The sequence below is a fragment of the Ahaetulla prasina genome, chromosome 3 (assembly GCF_028640845.1).
Source record: "Ahaetulla prasina isolate Xishuangbanna chromosome 3, ASM2864084v1, whole genome shotgun sequence".
Taxonomy (NCBI): Eukaryota; Metazoa; Chordata; class Lepidosauria; order Squamata; family Colubridae; genus Ahaetulla; species Ahaetulla prasina.
The window spans coordinates 201501709-201524647 of record NC_080541.1 but is presented as its reverse complement, the minus strand read 5'-3'; positions in this window follow the sequence as shown (position 1 = coordinate 201524647).

The following is a 22939-nucleotide window of genomic DNA, read 5'->3' as shown; positions in this document are numbered from 1 at the left end:
CACAGGACACACCCACCACCAAGCCACACCCACAGAACAGGTAGCAAAAAAAATTAGATTTCACCCCTGCCCCACCCCCCTTTTCTTAATATGCATTCTGCATGCAATGCATGTTAAAAATTGGCAAGGTTTGAATTGCAGTCACTGCTGTCACTTTGATATTTTTATTACACAGACAAATGCTCCTTATTAAAATTAAGGGAGAAAGCAATTCACTGAGCCGGTATATTCCATACAAATCAAATCAGAGCTGGAAGGGACTTCGGAGGTCTTCTAGTCCCTATACCATTTCACCTAATGTCTTTCTGTACAAGACAGTGATGAACAAACTAGCCAATCACATATTAGTGTACTAATCACAGCAAATACATCTCTGTGCAAACCTAGAGATGGAGTTGGATGATAACTGAACAAGTTGAGCAAATCCAAGAGAATTAGATTGAATATGTTTAGTAAGCATTGTGCACAAATGCCACCACTGTGGACATCCTCTGACTGGTAAGTGGCTAATCATTTGGTGTAATAAATGGCTATTTTACATTCCAACTTTAGGGGAATTGGTTCATATAGAGAGAGAAATGGTACCTCCATTGTCAAGAGCAGTGGTTCTTAACCTGGGCAACTTCAAGATGTGTGGACTTCAATTCCCAAAACCCTTCACTCATGGAGAAATACCAGACACTGGTCAAGATGGAAATAAGATGTGCTTGGGAATGCCCAGATTTACAGAAATACCAAGCTGCTGCTCCCCCTCCCCCCTTTCCCCTGAGTAGTTTCTTCAGGGCCACTGAATCAGTGCTGGGTTTCAAAATTTTTTACTACCAGTTCTGTGGGTGTGGCTTGGTGGGCATTGCAGGGGAAGGATACTGTAAAATATCCATTCCCTCCCCAATCCAGGGGAAGGTTACTGCAAAATCCCCATTTCCTCCCAATCAGCTGGGACTTGGGAGGCAGAAAATAGATAGGGGCGGGGCCAGTCAGAATTTTTACTACCGGTTCTCCAAACTAGTCAAAATTTCCGCTACTGGTTCTCCAGAACTGGTCAGAACCTGCTGAAACCCACCTCTGCACTGAATGTGGGATGATTGCTGCAAAATGACCAAGCTGGCCTTCTGACTTTGTGATATAGGTGCTCATTTCTCTATTCCCACTTGCTCATACCTGATCTATTCAGGTTATTTTGCCACAGCAGCATAAAATATCCCATAAGCATCTCTCTTCATCCATAATGACAGAATACTACTTCAATAAAGTAACAATTTGCACATATTTCACGAAGTCACAAACCTAGGAAATATTTGTGGTAGGTTGACTAGTTTATGGCTGAATTGTGCAAACCCAGGCCATGTCTAATGATGGTGGAAAATTACAAAGAAAGGGAAATCCTAGACAGCACACAATTCTCTATTGCACACCTAATTTCTAAAGATTATTTTTATTCCCTACCACATAACGTTCCACATAAAGCTGCCATGAAAGAGCAGAAAGATAATCTCTTATTCTTTCTTTTTCCCAGTCAGATGGCTTTTCCAATCAGTAAAGTTTTCAGCATACAAAAAATGTTAATTGGCATGCTTGTATTCTCTCCTGGCACTGGTCACCAGTCTATTTGCCAACAGGCCAAGAGTGGGAAAACGTTTGATCTTGGCAAGCAAATAGCTCAGGGTGGAAGTTTGTATTACGGGGACAAAATTAAACTTCCAGAAATTGAGAAGGTAAAATTCTTGAGATGGGAGGCTCTTTACTTCAGAAAGATATTGGCAAGAATTTATTTTATTTTCCCTTTGATTTTTTTCCCTCCTGTTGCTGGAATGGCATGGGCAATGGGCGGAGGTAGTCAAATCAATTTCAATCTTGCCCTCATGCTGTTCAATAATTATGTGCTCCTCCATATTCAGATCTGCTTTTCCTATACAGCTTCTTGTGCTTTGCTCCCATAGATTTTTCCTCAAGCTACCTTGGGAATCTTTGCAGCCACAGCCTCTCCCTCCCACCCTGACAAAACTGTTTGTTATAGATCAGTTCATCAAGTTCATCATCTTTTAAGATGTGTGGACTTCAGCTCCCAGAATTCCCCAACTAATCCCAGTGATTGAAGCTCAGAATATTTTATTAATTGTTTTTCAGAAGCTATTGAAAATCTTTTTTTAAAAAAAAGAGGGCTTTCAATCTGTACTCCTTTTGTTCTTTTAAATTTAGGTATCTGAATTATGTTTTCTTGCTTCTTCAGAAGTTCCTCAGTTATTTGGATTGTTTTATTCTGCATTTTGAATGCTGATGTTATGCTTTTAGAATTATAAAAAGTCTACCTCAAGTCAAGCTTAACTCCTGATGATCTTGGGAATATCACCTTATAGACATTTTTTGGCCATTTCTATATTGTGGCCAAATACAGCATATCCAAATAAAGTAAATCCAATGGGTGTTTTTGCTGTTTTCTGGCAGAAAAAAAAGGAAAAAAACATGGCAAATCACAGTCATGCGACTATAGGATGTTGCCACTGGGTCTAAATCAGTGGTGGGTTGCCCCCGGTTCGGACCGGTTCTATAGAACTGGTAGTAAAACTGGCGGGAGGCTCCGCCCACTGACCCAAACATCATCAAAAGTGACCTGCACATGCGCAGAAGCTTCTACTGGTTCGCACGGGCACAATGCAAACCAGTAGTAAAGGGTTCTACGTACCTTTACTAATGGTTCACATCGTGCCAACGCCCGTGTGCTCTTCTGTGATCATTTTCGATGACGTTCGGGTCAATGGGCAGAGTCTCCTGCCGGTTTTACTACTGGTTCTATAGAACCGGTCTGAATTGGGGGCAATCCATCACTGAGTAGAACCCAACCTGATCTAAATGTGAGCAGTTGCTTAGTGCCCAAAATGCAGTCATGTGACTGGGGGGGGCATATGGCAGTTGTAACTGGGGAGAGGTTGTAAGTACTATAGCTTTTTTGATTTCCATCATAACTTTGACCAGTCATTAAGCAACCAGTCATAAATTGAGGATTACCTTTAGGCATCCCTTATCATGTAAATGGGTAGCAGTATCTCTCATGTGTGAAGAGACATTTTGACAGAGGATTAAAGGGATCAGGGAAGCTCCTCAACATACATAATGATAAATGGAGCCCATAAATCTACCTATTCCATTTTCCAGATTCTGTAATCTTACCCCTTTCCTTTTCAACAAATCTAACTAATAAGGCTTAGTTGTGAGCAGCTGTTAGGAGTTCACAGCTTTTGAGCAGAGATATATGCTGACTGCCATGTGTGCCCTGGAATATAGAGAATAACTTGTTGCCTTTCTTGTTTTCCAGCTCTATGTCAGCTTCTCTGGCAAGCTCCCATACGAATGCAAGATTGTTGGCTTAACTTCTATCACTTCTGCTACCACAAGTTGTGCATTAGTTGTATCATAGAATTCTGCAAATTGGTCATTGGTGCATCCACTTGTTGCTGGTGTTGCAACAATGCCACAGCCAGATGTTTGGCAGATAGTAGAATTCCTTGAGGACTGAAAGTCTTCTCTTTGAAAGAAAGTATGAGAGTTGCAAGATTGATAACAGCTTTCCCAGATAGAACCAGATAGGAAGCACAACCAGATGAGCTTATTCTACTTTATTATAAATTATTTACATTAACAGACTCTTGTAAGTCTGAAAGTACAAATCTCCCACCATTTCCTTTACTGCTTGAACTTCTTTCTCCACCCATTGTGTATCTGTGGGTTATAGGCTGTCTGTTATCTGCCTGTCCCTAGGAATATCTCTTCACCCGTTTCTTAAAATCTTTCTCACGTACCATTAGATTTGTGCCTTGTTTTGACAAAAAAGCAAGTTACTGCAAAAAGTTACTCATGTAAAAAAACAAAACACTTATATTTGGTGTTCGTGTCTGATATTACAAAACCTATTTCTTTCCTGATTTATATTCTCATTTTCTCTTTGGTTTATAATTCAATATATAAACTGAACAATTACGTACTTTTCTTTTCCTATGAAGAATTTTTGCAATATAGCCACTAGATGGAGTATGATGTAAGGGTACCAGTTTGGTTCACTGTTTGCTAGTACATAAATAAAAAGTATACCTCTGCACACAATACACTTAAATACAGTTATGCTGAAATCATTTGGGAGGTGATCTTCTGTTTTGGTATTGCTCAGGTATGTGAACTTCGACACCCAGAATGGCTATATCAAGAATTCTGGAAGTTGGAACCCACAAATCTAGAATACACTTATGTTTAGGGAAAGCTATCTAAGATTATTCTGGAAACTATAGAATGAATCACTTAAAGTTTAAAGCTGTATAAGGACTATAGCTTAGTGGTAGAATACATGATTTTTGCATTGGAGAAGCTATCTACTAACACTCAGTCATGTAGTTTTAAAAAATTATTCCATTTCTTGGATTCTCATTTGATTGAACATTTTAACATTTTTGCCATATGCTAAATAAATAAATAAATAACATGCGATTGGGTCTTTGAGTTTACAACTAACTTCACAGAAATATTTTTACTCAAGCATGAAGATTCTGGGGGATTTGGAGGCCATCATTAATCTCTCATCTTAACATATCTCACAAGGCTATTTTCTTGGAGCTCAATTTTTATGTGCTTGATAAGAATTGTACGCCTGGGAAAGAACTGATTGGGAAGAATGAAGTGGTTAGATTTATGAATCGGATCCAAGTTATCTAGGAGACTGTGGAAACACTGTGCTAAAAATAATATAATCCTTTATTCCCTGGACAAGCCTTGAGAGTCTTTCTAAATTCCTCAAATCTTTGATGTTCATCCTAACTATAGCAAGAGTATATTACAGTGAATCACATTGGTTCTCTATAGATTTCCCGAATCAGTTTAACATGTATGCCATGTTATTACGTAAAGCCTAAAAACGATTTATCATTGAAGTTTCCCTAGATGTTTTTCCACATGTTGCTGAATTACAGCTCCCAACACTCCTCACACTTAACCACAAGGGAATGCTGGAGTTAGTGCAATATAATGCATACACTTTGGAAAGTAGATGAGAGAGAGAGAGAGAGAGGGGTTCAATTTCTGCTGAGTCATTGTGCTCTACATGGGTTATTTTGGACAGTCACTATTTCCAAACCTATCTTATCTAACAGGATCATTGATGATAATGCATTTAGGGTGAAAAATGGGTGGATTTCTTCTATAAGTAAACCTTCTAAGCTGGTGCTATCTGATAACTTTTGAAAGGAGGTTAGTAGGAAAATAAGCTGTCCTCCTTTTGATGTGCACAAGGGCTGTGCTATCACACCATGTTTGCTATTCACCGAAAGAGGAAAAGTTTTTGGCAGTGGGAAAAGGCTAACTGAGACACACTTTTCTGATCAAAGCAAATTTAACAGTTGAAATCCTTATTAAATCCCAGAGAGTTTTTTTTAAATGAGAAGAGACAAAATATTTACAGAACAAAACTTATAAATCTTCATGTTTTGCAATAGCCAGAGTAACACTTGAAAAGCCCCATTTTTTTTCAAGATTGGGCTGCTTGATATTTAATAATACCTGATGGACATATTAGTAAGGTTTAATCATTTATTTGTTTCTTGATTCTAGGCAACTTGTGCCACGTGACGTAAAACAATCTGTTAAATGAATAGACAACAAAACTATTCAGAACTATAAATAAATTCATAGCTGCTGTCAAGTGAAAATGATTAATCAATGGAACAGCTTGCCTCCCAGAGTTGTGGGGGTTCATTGCTGGAAGTTTTGCAGAAAAGATTGGACAGCCATTTGTCCAAGATGGTATAAGGACTCCTGGTTTGATCTGGGGGTTGGACTAGAAGACCTCTAAGGCCCCTTCCAGCCCTCTGATTCTATGAAATAAGTTATATGACATTATCCAAATATGGCATTGAAATGATAGCAGGGAATAGAAATTAATATATGCCCAGATCTCTGATGACCATGTAGTGTAGCAGATCATTGCTTGCTACATACAGTAAGCATCTGGGATTTGAGGCAGTTGTTTAAAAGCACAGTTCTATTGAATAGCAAATTGATACAGTAATTGATATTAAAGTAATTGTACCACTCATATTTAATTCTTGTTTGGAGCTAACTGGCTGGCAACACTAAATTTAATGTCCTCCTTAGTATCTGTTGTTTCCTTTTGGATATTGGGAAACTGCAGTGAATCAACTGGTAAATGAAGTCTGTTCCATACCTTAGATATGTCATAACTGTCCATGGTTCAGATAGGATGGAATTATCATGCAGCAGGTAAGAAGACTTCAATATTAGAGAAAAGGCTAAGGAGGCTGTTGGCTCATTTTGAGAAGTTGAAGGAAATATTCCAAATGAAGGCAGTGACAGACCACTTCCACACTAGTACCACAAAAACTACATAAATATGTTCACTAAATAACCAAGAGTTGAGCCTTACTTGTAAGATGGTTTATCTTTAAAGGACACATCCATATAGTTTTCTTAGCAGCCATATTGTTGCTGCTGCTTTGTTGTTACCTTCCTCTGGGTTATTTTTTTAAGTTTTGACTAAAACCTGCCTTGCCTGGGTTTTAAATATTAATATTAATTGGATAATTTAATATTATTATCCAAATAATAACCAGGTTTGAGCCTGCTTAATTTTCCAGACAAACAAAGTCAGCCAAATCTGAACCTTCTGACAGACAGAATTCTTTTAACAGAAAAATTAACAATAAAAATCTTGCTCCTTATCTGAAAATGTACAATCAGTAATTTTTGGATTTTGCTAGCTAACCTAGTTACATATGTGGACCAGCTTTCAGTTACTTCAGGCGTCACGTGATGTATTGTGACATATCTCAATGTTTTTCCCCTTCACTAAACCGTGCATGGGCATGGCCAACTACATGACACATCTGGCCCGCGGGCCGGGAGTTTGATACCCCTGAGTTACTTCATATGAAATTATTGCAAAATTTTGCATATCAAACGTGACTGGAATATTAGTTTAGTGTCAGAGCTAACAACTTTAGTAACATATCTGAAGTATTTGAAAATCTGGATTTATAATGCTTGAAAGCAATATCTGAAAACTTCTCCAATTTTCTGTAGGGGATGTCTCAATCACAAACTGTTTTTAATCCATTCTCAATAAATTCAGCAAATATTCCCTTGCTTAATATAGAATGTAGATTTTCATCTGGCAAATATTAAAATTCTGTTGAAAACCTCTCTTGAAAGGGAACTATCTAACGGATTTGTAAACATAGTTACTACATCAAATTTGTATCCATTGCTTTAATTTTCCACTTTCTATAGTAACAACCCTCCTCTTGCCAATTCTTAATGCAAAGGAATTTTATTCTGTCCTTATGTCAACTCTTCTCTTACACAACTGGCCACAGGGAGACAATCCAAGTGTTGCACACCATGGAAAAATTGTAACAAACATCATGATTTAATTAAGCAGATAATGAAGTTCTATGCAAAATATAGAACACATTTTGGACATATTGTGTGATGAAGAATAATAATGTACTCTCTTTTACAAAAGTCTCATGGTGACTGGGTTAGGAAAATGAGATGATCAACTTTGTCTTTTGGCTCTTATTTTCAGACAACAGGAACTGATTTCTCCAGTCTGTTCAGAGTACATCTATAAGGCAGATAGCTTGTTTCTAGGAGAGAGAGAACAGAAAAGCATCATGAAAAAAATATGATGTGAAATGATGGGACTATCCCTCCCCATGTGATAGGTTGGCTTTAACAGTTTTGATCCTGACCATGGATTTTATGTAATTACAATGAACAATATTTTTAATTTGGTTTGAATCTGATGTTTTCAATCACAATTAGATAAATTGTATGTAGAATGTAGGATGCTTTGTGACTTGACAGTTGATTAGAGGACCCTTTAAGTAAACTAGTAAGCACAACAATATACCAAAAGATTAGACACAGTGTAAGGGAAGTAAAATCCATGCAGATGAGGCCCTGATCTTTTTTCACATATATTTTCATGTTCCCTCTAATCAATGGAACTAACAAGTGCTTTATTACTTAATGGTGTTGAGCTGGCCTTTGCTATTTAAAGATGACCCAAAGGTGCTTTTTCAGGAGGCAACTGGACTTTCTTGTTTTTTCTTTTGAAGATGTTTCACTTCTCATCCAAGAAGCTTCTTCAGCTCTGACAGGATTTGGGACAACCATGACCTGGATGACTGATACTCTTTACAGACTTTTAGCTATACAATTTGGGATGAACACCCTTTGAATGGTGTGGGAGTAGGAATGGATTTCCAGAGGAAAAAATTGCAGACTACAGGAACCAGGAGAACTACTCAGGGGACCCTGAGGACACAGATAAACCTCCAAGTGCTTCAATGACCCTCTAAACCAGGGGTCTCCAACCTTGGCAACTTTAAGCCTGGAGGACTTCAACTCCCAGAATTCTGGGAGTTGAAGTCCACCAGGCTTAAAGTTGCTAAGGTTGGGGACCCCTATTCTAAAAGGATGTAAATTACCAGCTGTCTGCAAGGAATCCTTCCATTCCCTACTATTCTGTCAGAGCTGAAGAAGCTTCTTGGATGAGAAGAGAAACGGCTTCAAAAGAAAAAACGAAGTCCGGTTGCCTCCTGAAAAAGCGTCTTTGAGACAACCATGACCTAGATGACAGAGAATCTACAGATGACCCACTATTTTTTAAGGACATGACTTTCAATAATCACACTGGAGCATGTGGCCCAGTAATGGGTTGCTACCGGTTCTCCCCAGTTCGCAAGAACTGGTAGTAAACATTTTGAGTAGTTCGGAGAACCGGTAGTAAAAATTCCGCCTGGCCCCGCCCCCAATCTATTGCTCCCTCCCAACTCCCAGCTGATCGGCTAGAAGGAAAAAAATCAAGACTCACTTGTCGAAGAAGAGGGAAAAAAAAACAAGACACCATCCCTTTAAATTGAGAAGCCAAGAAGCCTCCCAACTGATCAGCTCGCTTCTCAGCCAGGAGATCGCTTGGCAAAGAAGAAGCGGGGGGGGGGGGAAACGCTGTTGTTTTAAATTGACAGAGGGGCTAGAAGCTCCTTTCTGAGTCAGCTGAACAACAAATTGGATAAGAGGAGGAATTCTTATATGGTTCAATGTTTTTGAAGTTTTGGGTTTTGTGCAACATGGGCTTTGTGTTTCTAAAAAGGTTTGGGCGATTTCCATTGTGAAGTATCCTGTCTTGAATGAGTTTTCTGCCTGCTTGTAAATGGAGCCGAACCTTCCAGCTTCCACTTTCTATGATCTCTGCTTACAAAGTTTCCTTTATGCAGCTGGCAGGAATGTGGAATTCCAGGCAGGTTCCTTGCTAGCAGCTTGATTATTCCTTAATTATCTGGGATATTTTATTTGGGAAATGAAGAGGGGGGAGTTTGATTCCTTCCCAGAACAGATTAGTGGGGTGGGGAGGAAATGAGGATTTTGAAGTAACCTTCCCCTGGAGTGGGGAGGGAATGAGGATTTTAGGCTTGCTGTCAAACATCAGCCATAATACTAATGATTGTTTTGAACAATATGCAGGTTGTATTACATGAATGGCTATTTTATATGTGAAATTATGACTGAAACCTATATAGGTTCACACTGTCAGGAAGTTTCTCCTTACTTTTAGGTTGCTTCTCTCTTTGTTCAGTTTCCATCCATTGCTTCTTGTTTTGCCTTCTGGTGCTTTGGAAAATACTTCCCCCCTTCTTTCTAGCAGCCCCTTAAAAGATTGTTGCCTATCACACTCTTAGGCAAAACATGTGAGCCATTTCCTCCTTTCAGTGGTCCATGAAAGTACATCTATAGCAGAGGTCTCTAACCTCAGCCATTTTAAGACTTTAAGACAGCAAAGCTGACTGAGGAATTCTGGGAGTTGAAGTGCATAAGTCTTAAAGTGGCCAAATTTGGAGACCCCCGATCTATAGTATGTAGATAATAAAGTTGAAAAAAGGTGAACAACATTTTTGCAGAACTATAGATATGTTGAGGCTGGGTGTGACAAGGAATGGCTGGGAGGGGAGGGGCCAGGCGAGGTACCCCTTGACACGAGAGACATTGAGTTGGCCATGCCTACCCAGTCATATGACCATCAAGCCACACCCACTGTCACATGACTATCAAGACACGCCCACAAAATAAGCCACGCCCACAGAACTGATAATAAAATAATTAGAACCCACTCCTGATGTGGCCCTTCATACTGATATATCCTTTGTTGCATACTTCATTTGGAAGTATTTGTTTTGTGACTGCTCATAGAATTGCTCAAAGTCCTTGTCTTCATCTTTGACGCCTGAGGTCAGGAAGAAATAATGCAATAATCCAGCATTACTGAATCCTGTCTGGTGAGTGGCAGTGGAATCTCTCTGATAGAGAAACTGCCTGGTTCCCATGGTGTTTCCCCTGGAGAGAGATGCTGTGAAATTGGATGCAGGCAGGAGCAAAACCTTCTGTGGGACACTTAGTAAACAAACTTGATAAAATCTTAAAGTTCAAAGCCTTTATTGTCCTTTTACATCATGTATACAATGATTGCCTTATACACTGTAAGCCGCCCTGAGTCTTCGGAGAAGGGCGGGGTATAAATGTAAACAAACAAAAAAAAAAATTGGTTTAGCCCAGTGGTAGTCAACCTGGTCCCTACCGCCCACTAGTGGGCATTCCAGCTTTCATGGTGGGCGGTAGGGGTTTTGTCCGATACTGAAGCACTTTCCTTATTTTTAATTTAATTGACTTTTTAAAAAAAATTAATTAGGTTTTCATAAAATTCCCCGTGACAATTTAAATTTCTGAAATAAGTTTAGTTCATGTTACGTAAGTGAAACTAAATGGCGCTATAGTGCGACCACGAACAAAAGAGCCTCATCTCAGAATAGCTGGTGCATCTCCCCCCACACCACTCAGCTGTAACAGACAAGCAGAGCTGGTAGCTGGCGCCGCCCCCCCAAACCCAATCCACAATGTGCCAGAGGCATGCCAATACACAGCGCATTACTGTGGAACCGGTGGGCGGTTAGACAATTTTACTACTAACAGAGATACAGAAGTGGGGAGTAGGTATAAAAAGGTTGACTACCCCTGGTTTAGCCTCTACTGGTGCAGTCCATTTAGCCTCTACTGGTGCAGTCCATTTAGCCTCTACTGGTGCAGTCCATTATTCAAGGCAGCATGAATAATACAAAGAATAATCCTTATACAAGTCGTTTTGGGGGGAAACTAGTCGTACGTTTCTATATGTACGTCATATTCTGTGCAATGTGTATATTACTCTAGTATATGATCTTATATCATGAATATATATATATATATATATATATATATATATATATATATATATATATATATATATGTTTTCTGAGGTTTTCGCAGGTGTTTGTATGTAGGTCTTTGGTTATTCGGGTTTTCTCCCGCGTAAAATTGGAAGTGTCTTGGCGACGTTTCGACGCAGTCTCATTCGTCATCTTCAGGCTTCAGCTTCATGCTTCTGGGAGCAATGTGTGATTGCAGCTGTTTCTTCCTTTTTAACTGCTAGTGGGGGTTTGAACTGATTGGGTGGGAGCTTGGCTGTGCTCTGATTGGATGGGGTTTTTTTGTGCTCTGATTGGATGGGGGTGTGTCCTGTTTGGGTGGGGGCTTGGTTGTGCTCAGATTAATGTGAGTTGCTCCCAGAAGCTTCGTGCTCCCAGAAGCACGAAGCTGAAGCCTGAAGATGACGAATGAGACTTGTGAACGTCGTAAGACACTTCAATTTCGTGGGAAAACCCGAATAACCAAAGACCTACATATATATATATATATATATAGGTCTTTGGTTGTTCGGTTTTCTCCACGTAAAATTGGAAGTGTCTTGGCGACGCTTCGACGAAGTCTCATCGTCATCTTCAGGCTTCAGCTTCATGCTTCTGGGAGCAATGTGATTGCAGCTGTTTCTTCCTTTTAACTGCTAGTGGGGTTTGAACTGATTGGGTGGGAGCTTGGCTGTGCTCTGATTGGATGGGGTTTTTGTGCTCTGATTGGCTGGGGTGTGTCCTGTTTGGGTGGGGGCTTGGTTGTGCTCAGATTAATGTGAGTTGCAGGGGATTTGAGCTGGTGAGCTGCATTGCTGTTGTTTGGCTTCGTGTTTGTGGTCGTGCTACATCTTCATAGTGGGTGTCAGTCTGCTGCATGTATGGATTGGAGGGTTTGAAATGGCTAATGTTGCAGCTGCGGTCTGGCTTCTGGTCCTTGGTCGTGCTTCCTGATCAGTGTGGGTTTGGGTGTGCTTTCTGGGTGGATGTGTGGTGGTGACATCCTGTGTGGACCTTGTGAGTGGGGGTCTGGTGTCATTCCTCGTGTTAGGAACTCGTTTGTCAATAAGGGCGGGTTTCCAAATGGCTGGTAGGCGGGAGGTGTCATCTCGTTTGTTCATGCTGTGTGGGTGTTTTCTATCTCGATGGCTTCTCTGATTATTCTGTTGCTAAATTGTTCAGTTTTACATATATATGTATATATATATGTTTTCTGAGGTTTTCGCAGGTGTTTGTATGTAGGTCTTGGGTTATTCGGGTTTTCTCCCGCGTAAAATTGGAAGTGTCTTGGCGACGTTTCGACAAAGTCTCATTCGTCATCTTCAGGCTTCAGCTTCGTGCTTCTGGGAGCAATGTGTGATTGCAGCTGTTTCTTTCTTTTTAACTGCTAGTGGGGTTTTTGAACTGATTGGGTGGGAGCTTGGCTGTGCTCTGATTGGATGGGGGTTTTTTTGTGCTCTGATTGGATGGGGTGTGTCCTGTTTGGGTGGGGGCTTGGTTGTGCTCAGATTAATGTGAGTTGCTCCCAGAAGCACAAAGCTGAAGCCTGAAGATGACGAATGAGACTTGTCGAAGCGTCGTAAGACACTTCCAATTTCGTGGGAAAACCCGAATAACCAAAGACCTACATATATATATATATATATATATATAGGTCTTTGGTTATTCGGGTTTTCTCCCGCGTAAAATTGGAAGTGTCTTGGCGACGTTTTGATGAAGTCTTATTCGTCATCTTCAGGCTTCAGCTTCGTGCTTCTGGGAGCAATGTGTGATTGCAGCTGTTTCTTCCTTTTTAACTGCTAGTGGGGTTTGAACTGATTGGGTGGGAGTTTGGCTGTGCTCTAATTGGATGGGGGTTTTTTTGTGCTCTGATTGGCTGGGGGTGTGTCCTGTTTGGGTGGGGGCTTGGTTGTGCTCAGATTAATGTGAGTTGCAGGGGGATTTGAGCTGGTGAGTTGCATTGCTGTTGTTTGGCTTCGTGTTTGTGGTCGTGCTACATCTTCATAGTGGGTGTCTGTCTGCTGTATGTATGGATTGGAGGGGTTTGAAATGGCTAATGTTGCAGCTGCGGTCTGGCTTCTGGTCCTTGGTCGTGCTTCCTGATCAGTGTGGGTTTGGGTCTGCTTTCTGGATGGATGTGTGGTGGTGACATCCTGTGTGGACTTCGTGAGTGTGGGTCTGGTGTCATTCCTCGTGTTAGGGACACGTTTGTCAATAAGGGCGGGTTTCCAAATGGCTGCTAGGCGGGAGGTATCATCTCGTTTGTTCATGCTGTGTGGGCGTTTTTCTATCTCGATGGCTTCTCTGATTATTCTGTTGCTAAATTGTTCAGTTTTACATATATATGTTATATATATATGTTTTCTGAGGTTTTCGCGGGTGTTTGTATGTAGGTCTTTGGTTATTCGGGTTTTCTCCCGCGTAAAATTGGAAGTGTCTTGGCGACATTTCGACGAAGTCTCATTCGTCATCTTCAGGCTTCAGCTTGCTCCCAGAAGCACAAAGCTGAAGCCTGAAGATGACGAATGAGACTTATACTTCAATTTCGTGGGAGAAAACCCGAATAACCAAAGACCTACATATATATATATATATATATATATAGGTCTTTGGTTATTCGGTTTTCTCCACGTAAAATTGGAAGTGTCTTGGCGACGTTCGACGAAGTCTCATTCGTCATCTTCAGGCTTCAGCTTCATGCTTCTGGGAGCAATGTGTGATTGCAGCTGTTTCTTCCTTTTAACTGCTAGTGGGGTTTGAACTGATTGGGTGGGAGCTTGGCTGTGCTCTGATTGGATGGGGGTTTTTTTGTGCTCTGATTGGCCGGGTGTGTGTCCTGTTTGGGTGGGGGCTTGGTTGTGCTCAGATTAATGTGAGTTGCAGGGGGATTTGAGCTGGTGAGTTGTATTGCTGTTGTTTGGCTTCGTGTTTGTGGTCGTGCTACATATTCATGGTGGGTGTCAGTCTGCTGCATGTATGGATTGGAGGGTTTGAAATGGCTAATGTTGCAGCTGCGGTCTGGCTTCTGGTCCTTGGTCGTGCTTCCTGATCAGTGTGGGTTTGGGTCTGCTTTCTGGATGGATGTGTGGTGGTGACATCCTGTGTGGACTTCGTGAGTGTGGGTCTGGTGTCATTCCTCGTGTTAGGGACACGTTTGTCAATAAGGGCGGGTTTCCAAATGGCTGCTAGGCGGGAGGTATCATCTCGTTTGTTCATGCTGTGTGGGCGTTTTTCTATCTCGATGGCTTCTCTGATTATTCTGTTGCTAAATTGTTCAGTTTTACATATATATGTTATATATATATGTTTTCTGAGGTTTTCGCGGGTGCTTGTATGTAGGTCTTTGGTTATTCGGGTTTTCTCCCGCGTAAAATTGGAAGTGTCTTGGCGACATTTCGACGATGTCTCATTCGTCATCTTCAGGCTTCAGCTTGCTCCCAGAAGCACAAAGCTGAAGCCTGAAGATGACGAATGAGACTTATATATATATATATATATATATATAGGTCTTTGGTTGTTCGGGTTTTCTCCGTGTAAAATTGGAAGTGTCTTGGCTCGTGTAAAATTGGAAGTGTCTTGGCCCCCCAAAACGACTTTTACACGGGAGAAAACCCGAACAACCAAAGACCTATATACAAACACCCGTGAAAACCTCAGAAAACAAATATATATATATATATATATATATATATATATATATACATACATACACACACACTACTACATTACATACTATACTGGCACCAGTGAAATTTGTCATATTAATCTGTTTGTGGTGCTATATTGTGTTTAGGAGTCTTGACAGCCCATAGGTAAAAGCTGTTTTTAAACCTGTTTGTCTGGCTGGCTATACTTCGGTGTCTTCTGCCCGATGGTAAAAGTGAAAAGAGATACTGGCCAGGGTGTGAATCATCCCTAAGTATCTTCCTTACTCTGCTGAAACAGTGAGACCTGGTGATGTCATCCAGTAGTGTTTGGGGGTAACCAATGGTTTCTTGTGCAGAATTAATCACTCTCTGTAGTGCCTTCCTGTCCGCGGCTGTTAAACCAGTGTACCACACTGTTATACAGTACGTGAGTACACTTTCTATCGTGGACCGATATAGTGTGGGCTGTTAAGTATATTAAGTATGGACTGTTGGCTATTTTTTTGTTTTGGCCTCCTTGCTTGGTATTTTCAGAAAATTGTAGCAACCTCTTGACTTCCTGAGTTCAGCTGGGCAGTGCCAATGTATCATAAAGGGTTTTCATTGATTTCTGCTAAGCAATGCCTAAAGGACGTAAACAATGAAGACAGCAAATTTCTTCCTGGTAAGTTTTTTTTTTTCAACTGAAGAATAGCTGAAGAACATTGGAACATGGTAGCATGAAAAGATTTCTGTGCACACTTTTTTTGGAATTAAACTTCATTGAAACAATGACATTTATAGGCATGTATAATATGACAATTTTAATTAGGCAGAATGTTATTTTCTGAAGCAGTAGCTTCTGCATTGCTTCTATTTATTGCTAAAAGAAGGAAAAGATATATCCCTCCTGTTTTTTTTTAGCCTGATGTATATAAATGTTACGGTCAATATGTGAAAATTAGGTGTTTTGTAGAATGCCAAAAAATGGGATATCAAAGTATGAAATGCTTAATATTTCATACATTTCCTACTCATTTTGTGCAATGCCAAAAGACAAGCCAGGAAAGTATAAAATGCTTAGACTAAAATTCTGTTCTAGCCTTCCTTGTTGCAAGGAACAAGTAGGTCAATGTTTGTCTTTTTATCTCTTTTTTTTAAAGTAAGAAAGTTCTGTAATATATTTTGCATATCTTCTGTTATTTTCATGTACTTCTTTTCATGACTCTTGTTTCATACTTTACCTAAACAGTTCTTGTTATTCTGCATAATGCCTAAGTATTATATATAATTGCCTAGGGAAAGTATACGTCATATTAAAATAACATGGACATTTCATAATTTGGCTAAAACATAACACATTGTATATGTTTCCTAGGGATTCTGTACAATGCCAGCTTTTCACATATTGCTACTAACATAAACAATACAACTAGGGCCATTAAAAGTTGGTTGGCTTGTGTCAGCTAACATCTCTCTGCTTATTCTGTCGCAGGATTATTGTGAGACAGAGTGAGAGAAGAAAATTTTATGAGTAATTCTTCTCTTGAAGATTGAGTGAGATTTTTATTGACCAGTCATTCAGCTGTTTCCAATTCTTTGTGACCTGATGGACATCAGTTTGCCAGTATTGTCTGTCAACTTCTTCTTTGACTTCTTGCAAACTTGTGCTTGTGACGTCAGTGACAACTTTGTTCTGCTGCCCACTTTTTCCAATACATTAAGTTTTTCCAACCATCAGGTCTTCTCCAAACACTCTTGCTTCCACATTATGTGTCCAACATAATGAAGCTTTAGCTTTAGCCTTAACGTTAGTGCTTCCAGTGAGCATCTGGTTTTACTTCCTCCTGTTTTGAATGAGTGTAATTAATTAAATTAAATTTCTGTAATGTTCTCTAGATTGAAGAAAATCATTGTTTCTGCCACTGCACCAAGTTACAACTTGTTAACTTTCAGATATAAATGTTCTGACTTATCTTTATTATAGATATTCTGCATAAATATGCCTTCTATTATATTTATATAGAAGGCTTAGACTTGAAGAGCATGATGCTTTGGATTCTCTAGATTCAATGTATTCCTAATAGTTCTAGGCTTCTACCATAGGCTGAAATGCCTTAGGTTAATCTTAGAAGACAATAGTCAACCTGGAAGATTGCGAGTTAAAAAAAGCAACAATGAAAACAAGATGTGGATTTCTTGTGTTCTCTGAACTTGGCTGTTTGTAGACATTTCATTATCTAACTAGGTCCGGTGTCTGCAACCTGTGGCTCCAGAGCAGCATGCGGCTCTTTTGTCCCCCTGCTGTGGCTCCATTGCTGAACCCACCACTAGCTGGTCCCGCCCCTCGCCCTCACCTCCCAGTCACTCCTCGCCTGGCCTGAGAAGATAAGGGCGATGGTGAGGGATGGAGACTCGCTCCATATTCCAGAGCGGGAGCGAAGCACTCCTGCACTTGTACTCTCACAGGTGCTTCTTTCAGCCCTTGTTGGTGCTGCACGAACCTCGGTTGTTCAGGAAGATGCGTGATTTGCTCTCCGCCCCGAGACACTGGCCCAGCCCGGTTGCGGCTGATGCTCTGCATAGTAATGGGCTCCAGGAAGAGGAGTGGACACTGTCTCCCCCATTGTGAAGCACGCTAAATTTAACTGTGCTGTGCAAGGCGCTGTGGGAGCAGCGGGCAGGCTAAGGAGCTGGCAACAGCAGCAGCGTTGGCTGCAGCCAGACCAAACCAGCGTCTTGGGGCAGAGAGCAAGTTGCGCATCTCCCCGAGTGACCAAGGTGTGTGCAACACCAACAAGGGTCAGAAGAAGCACCTGCAAGATATGGCAAGTACAGGGGCACTTTTCTCCCGCTCTGGAATATGGAGCAAGTCTCCAGCACCCACCGTTGCCCTTACTTTCTCGAGGAGTGACTGGGAGGGGAGGATGAGGGGCAAGGTAGCCAATGGTGGGTTCAGCCAACATGGAACCACAGCAGGGGGATGAAAGCTTCATTTATCTGGGAACCTGAAATGACTCTTGATTTAAACATGGTAAAAAGCACCCAAAGAAGAAGAAAGAACAACATCAGAAAAAAACCAACCATCACCAACCGCCTGTTTTTGGAAATGGTTCAATAGGGAATACACACAGACACATGAGACAGATGGAGAGGGAGGGAAAGGGAGAGATATGAAAGAGAGATAAGAGAAAGAGAGACAGAGACGGAGAAAGAGATAGAGAAAGAGACAGAGACAGAGACAAAGAGAGCGAGATATCTGTTTCCCACAGAAAACACCAGGAACCACAAAACCTGGGTAAGTATGACTGGGGTGTGTGTCATGTGACTGCGTGGGAGTGAGTGACATCGAGTTGGCCACACCCATCCAAGTTTGTGGCTCCCGGTGATTTCTTTTCTGTGGGAAATGGGTCCAAATGGCTCTTTAAGGTTGCAGACCCCTGAACTAGGTGATATCATCAATGCAGGTGGGTTTGCTGCTTGTTTATATATGGTATCTTCCCTGCAGGTTTTGGTGGTGATAGTGGTATTTGTTCCTGGTGGTTCCTTAATTAGAGTTTTGTTTTCTGTCTTAGTCTGCCTGGTGTTGATTCAGGCTTATCAGTTGTTAGTTACTGGAGGAATATGTTCAAGTCCTTTTGTTTCTTTATTAATTTTTTAATGTATCTTTTAAATGGTGTGTAAATGTGGTTTATCTCTGTGTGTCTATTGATGGCTGATTTGTTTGAATCTAAGCCACTAGAAATTCCCTAGCATTTTTGGATTTGACTTGATCTATAATATTTCTCAGTTGAACTGTGCTTGAACCTGTCTATGTGCTGTGAAAGTAAGGAGCTTTTGTCATGTCTTCTGACTGGTAGTTTGTGTTTGCGGGAATGCATTTTGCTAGTCTTCTGACTGTCTGTTCTGCATAGTGGTTGTTACATTCCTAGCCATGTATTTTGCAGATGAGGCTACTGGGTCTTTTAGTTAAAATATTTTGGAGGGCTTTAATTGGTTTGTATGCTACAGTAATACTATGTGGTTATAATAGTCAGTTGGTTGTTTTTGATATTTTTGATGTATGAATATTATCCATTTCATAGGTTATACTAATTGTGTTGTAGCAGGCTGTGTGTTATGCACCTTTTGACAAAGGTCTTTGGGTATTCATTGTGCTGGAGGATGTTCAAGTGGTCTAGTTCCTCTTTCTGGCATTCCATGTTGCTGCAGTGTGTTATGCTGGTCTGAATTATGCAGCTCCTCTTGTGGGAGGTTGGGTTGGGTTGTAATGGAGCTCTTGACTGAGGAGAATAAAAGTACAGGTGAACAAGAGGAACACAGGGACCAGATGTATACATGACATGAGAAAGTCTTGCATTTAATGTGAAGGCTTCTTAAAAATTCCAACAGCTTCAGCTGGGAATTGAATCTGGTAATTTTTAGAATCACAGCAGAGAAAGCCCTGCCCAGAAATAAAGATGTAAATCAAAACATACCAGCTTCAATGGAACAATTTCCTTCGGAGTGGGCTTTTTTTTTTTTTTTTGGTCCTCCACATCCTGTCTGTCTATCTGTCTGTCTGTCTTTCTGTCTCTCTCACATACATACAGAGTGAGAGTGTTCTTTGATTTTTTTTAAAAAAACACCTGCATGTCTAGTAAAATGATACATTTAACGTTAGACTTAGTTTGTCATTTTGATTTTAGTCCAGTTTTTGATTGCATATGGAATTGTATCTAAGGCTGATGGAGTAAAGAAACAGTGGTGCAGCTGGAAATCACCAAAGCCTTTACTTGAATGTCTGTAACCACATTCCAATGTATAACTGCAATTAAATACAGATGCTAAGGGCCCAATGCAGGCCAGGTCCTCTCCCTTCACTGCTTTGTTTATCTTCAAGCCTGATGGAAAATTCTAGAGAGTCTGGAAGCTTGCAAACTCTTGACCAATTTTGGGGTTTATTTTTTATTGTTGGTTATCATTATAACTAACCCAGTACATTTATCACAATGTTTCCCAACCAGATACTCTTCAAATGTGTTGGCAAGGGATTTGAGCAGGAGTTTAACACATCTGGAATGCACCAGACTAAAGAAGTCTGATTTAGCCTCTGCACATCAGGCTCTGAGCAGGGATCACTGAACTGTAATCTGTTTTCTAACATGGATTGTGAAACAAGACAAATTAAGCAAGGGAAGACTGCAAACCAGTAGGAAGACCAGGTTACCAGAGGTGCTATTCAGCAGGTTCTGACCAGTTCTGGAGAACCGGTAGCAGAAATTTTGAGTAGTTCAGAGAACCGGTAAATACCACCTCTGACTGGCCCTGCCCCCATCTATTCTCTGCCTCCCAAGTCCCAGCTGATCGGGAGGAAATGAGGATTTTGCAGTAACCTTCCCCTGCCACGCCCATCAAGTCATGCCATGCCCACTAAGCCACGCCCACAGAACTGGTAGTAAAAAATTTTGAATCCCACCACTGCAGGTTACCTATGTATGTTGATCATGTGATGACTAGAGCAAGAAGAATTAACTTTTACTTAATTGTTGCAGCTGAGACTCCATGATAGAGTATTCTGTCACGACTAAGACAGGGCATTTTTTTTTCTGTGTCTTAATACTTCCTTACAAACATGTTGTTCATGTGTTATTTGTACGTTGGGAAAAGGCAAAGGATGATCCAAGTGCTTTTCTCTTTGTATCTAGTAAGCACAGACATTTCTGATTTTCTCAAATAAGCATCCAACAAGACATTCCTCTAATATAATCTGAATCATATCTCTCCAAAAGGATTTTTTTTCCTCCCCAGAAGACAGGATTGGAGATCATTTGGAGAAAAGCAGATTTTTCTCTATGTATTAGGTATGCAGAATGATTTCCCATCATTGCCTGAAACATCAAAAGGATGGGCTTTTTTCCCCGAACTGAAATTAACATCCTTCAGAAATTTGGATTTTAATTTGAAGGATTTCCCGAACACCATGACCTTGGCTAAGAATTCTTGGAGTGGATGTCTGGAGAGCACCCAGACACCAGAAGGAAATGTAAGATGTACTCTGTTCAACAGGAAGAAGGTGACACTTTTGGTCCTATTCTCATGTTATTGATGGCATCTATGTTGGCAAGCAGTTGTTCACCTGCAGAAATTTTGCAAGATCAGAATGTCATTCCAGCCAGAAATTCATTATTCTAACATCACATAAAACCTGTTTTTACAAATACTAGCTCAAAAATTATTTGCAAACAACCACATTGAATAGAATAGAATAGAATAGAATAGAATAGAATAGAATAGAATAGAATAGAATAGAATAGAATAGAATAGAATAGAATAGAATTTATTGGCCAAGTGTGATTGGAATTTGTCTTAGTGCATACGCTCTCGGAGTACATAAAAGAAAAGATACATTCATCAAGATACAACATTTACAACACAAATGATGGTCATAGGGTACAATTTAACCCTTAATGATAGCAACAAAAAGTTACAGTCATACAGTCATAAGTGGAAAGAGATTGGTGATGGAAACAATGAGAAGATTAATAGTAGTGTAGATTTAGTAAATAGTTTGACAGTGTTGAAGGAATTATTTGTTTAGCAGAGTAATGGCATTCGGGGAAACAACTGTTCTTGTGTCTAGTTGTTCTGGTGTGCAGTGCTCTATAGCGTCGTTTTGATGGTAGGAGTTGAAACAGTTTATGTCCAGGATGTGAGGGATCTGTAAATATTTTCACGGGCCTCTTCTTGATTCGTGAATCTTGAATACATAGATGTCAAAAAAGTGCTGTTGGGACCAAGGCTAGAAATATGGCTTTCCTTCTCCTACTTCAAAATGGCAAGATCTTTTTGGTATGTGTGTGTATGCCTTCAAGTAAGTGTTAACTTCCGGTGACTGCCTGGACAAGTATCTGCAGTTTTCTTAGCAGTTTTCAGATGTGGTTTTCCTCTTTTCCTAAGGCTGAGAGAGAGTGACTGGCCCATGGTCACCTATCTGGCTTTGTACTTAAGGCAGGACTAAAAAGTTCTGGTCTCCTGGTTTCTGGCCTAGTGCCATAATCACTACACAAAATTGGCTGTCTGACAAGACCTTACAGGAAAGAAATATTACAATGCTGAGCCTTTACTGGTAGAGTGAATTTAAGGAATGAGAAGAAGGCAATCCATTCTATTTCTCCTACCCCTCTACTCCCACTTTCTGTTCATTTTAGGTATAGCTGGACCTACATTTAAATAGCTGCAGTGGTGGGATTCAGCCAGTTCGCACCACTTCAGGAGAACCGGTTGTTAACTTTCTGAGCAGTTTGGCAAACTGGTTGTTAGAAGAAATCATTAGGGAAGAGAACCGGTTGTTAAATTACTTGAATCCCATCACTGAATAGCTGGCATTAAGAACCCTGTGCAAGCTTGGGTTGTTGTTTTTTTTCAGCTTTAGACATATGATATCCAAAGGATATTGGAAAGATGGGGCTTCCTGCGTTTAGATAATGTGTAAAGGGTAGGAACTCATAAAGTTGGGTTGAGGGTAGTAAGCAGTCACAGTTTACAAATGTGAAGGAAGAGGAAGACTTGACCCAGAAGTACAAGCAATGATGCTTCCAATGAGTTTCAGCATGGCACACATAGGGATGGTTCAGCAACTGTTTTCTCTGTCTCTCTGTCTGTCCATCTTCTATCCTTTTCATCTCCAGTCATGGACACCACCCATGAGTATCCATCCTTTTTACAGTATGACACTGATACAAATGATACATTCTACAGTTGTAGTACACAGAACATCTTGTCAGCATAAAAACTGTTAGAATATGTGTTTTATCTATTTGGTATTAGTACTTATTTCTTTTATTCAATAAAGGTCTGCAGTCACCATACAACAAACTGTCTCCATTGTTTGCTTTCTTGATGGGCTGCATGTTCTCACCTTGCAGTGTGTGGAAGTATTAACTGGAATGTTGGGTGGAAGGGAGAGAGAGAGAGAGAGAGAGAGAGAGAGAGAGAGAGAAACTCCTTGATTCTTGCCCAAACCAACTTGTGTTTATACTGGAGCTTAGGAAT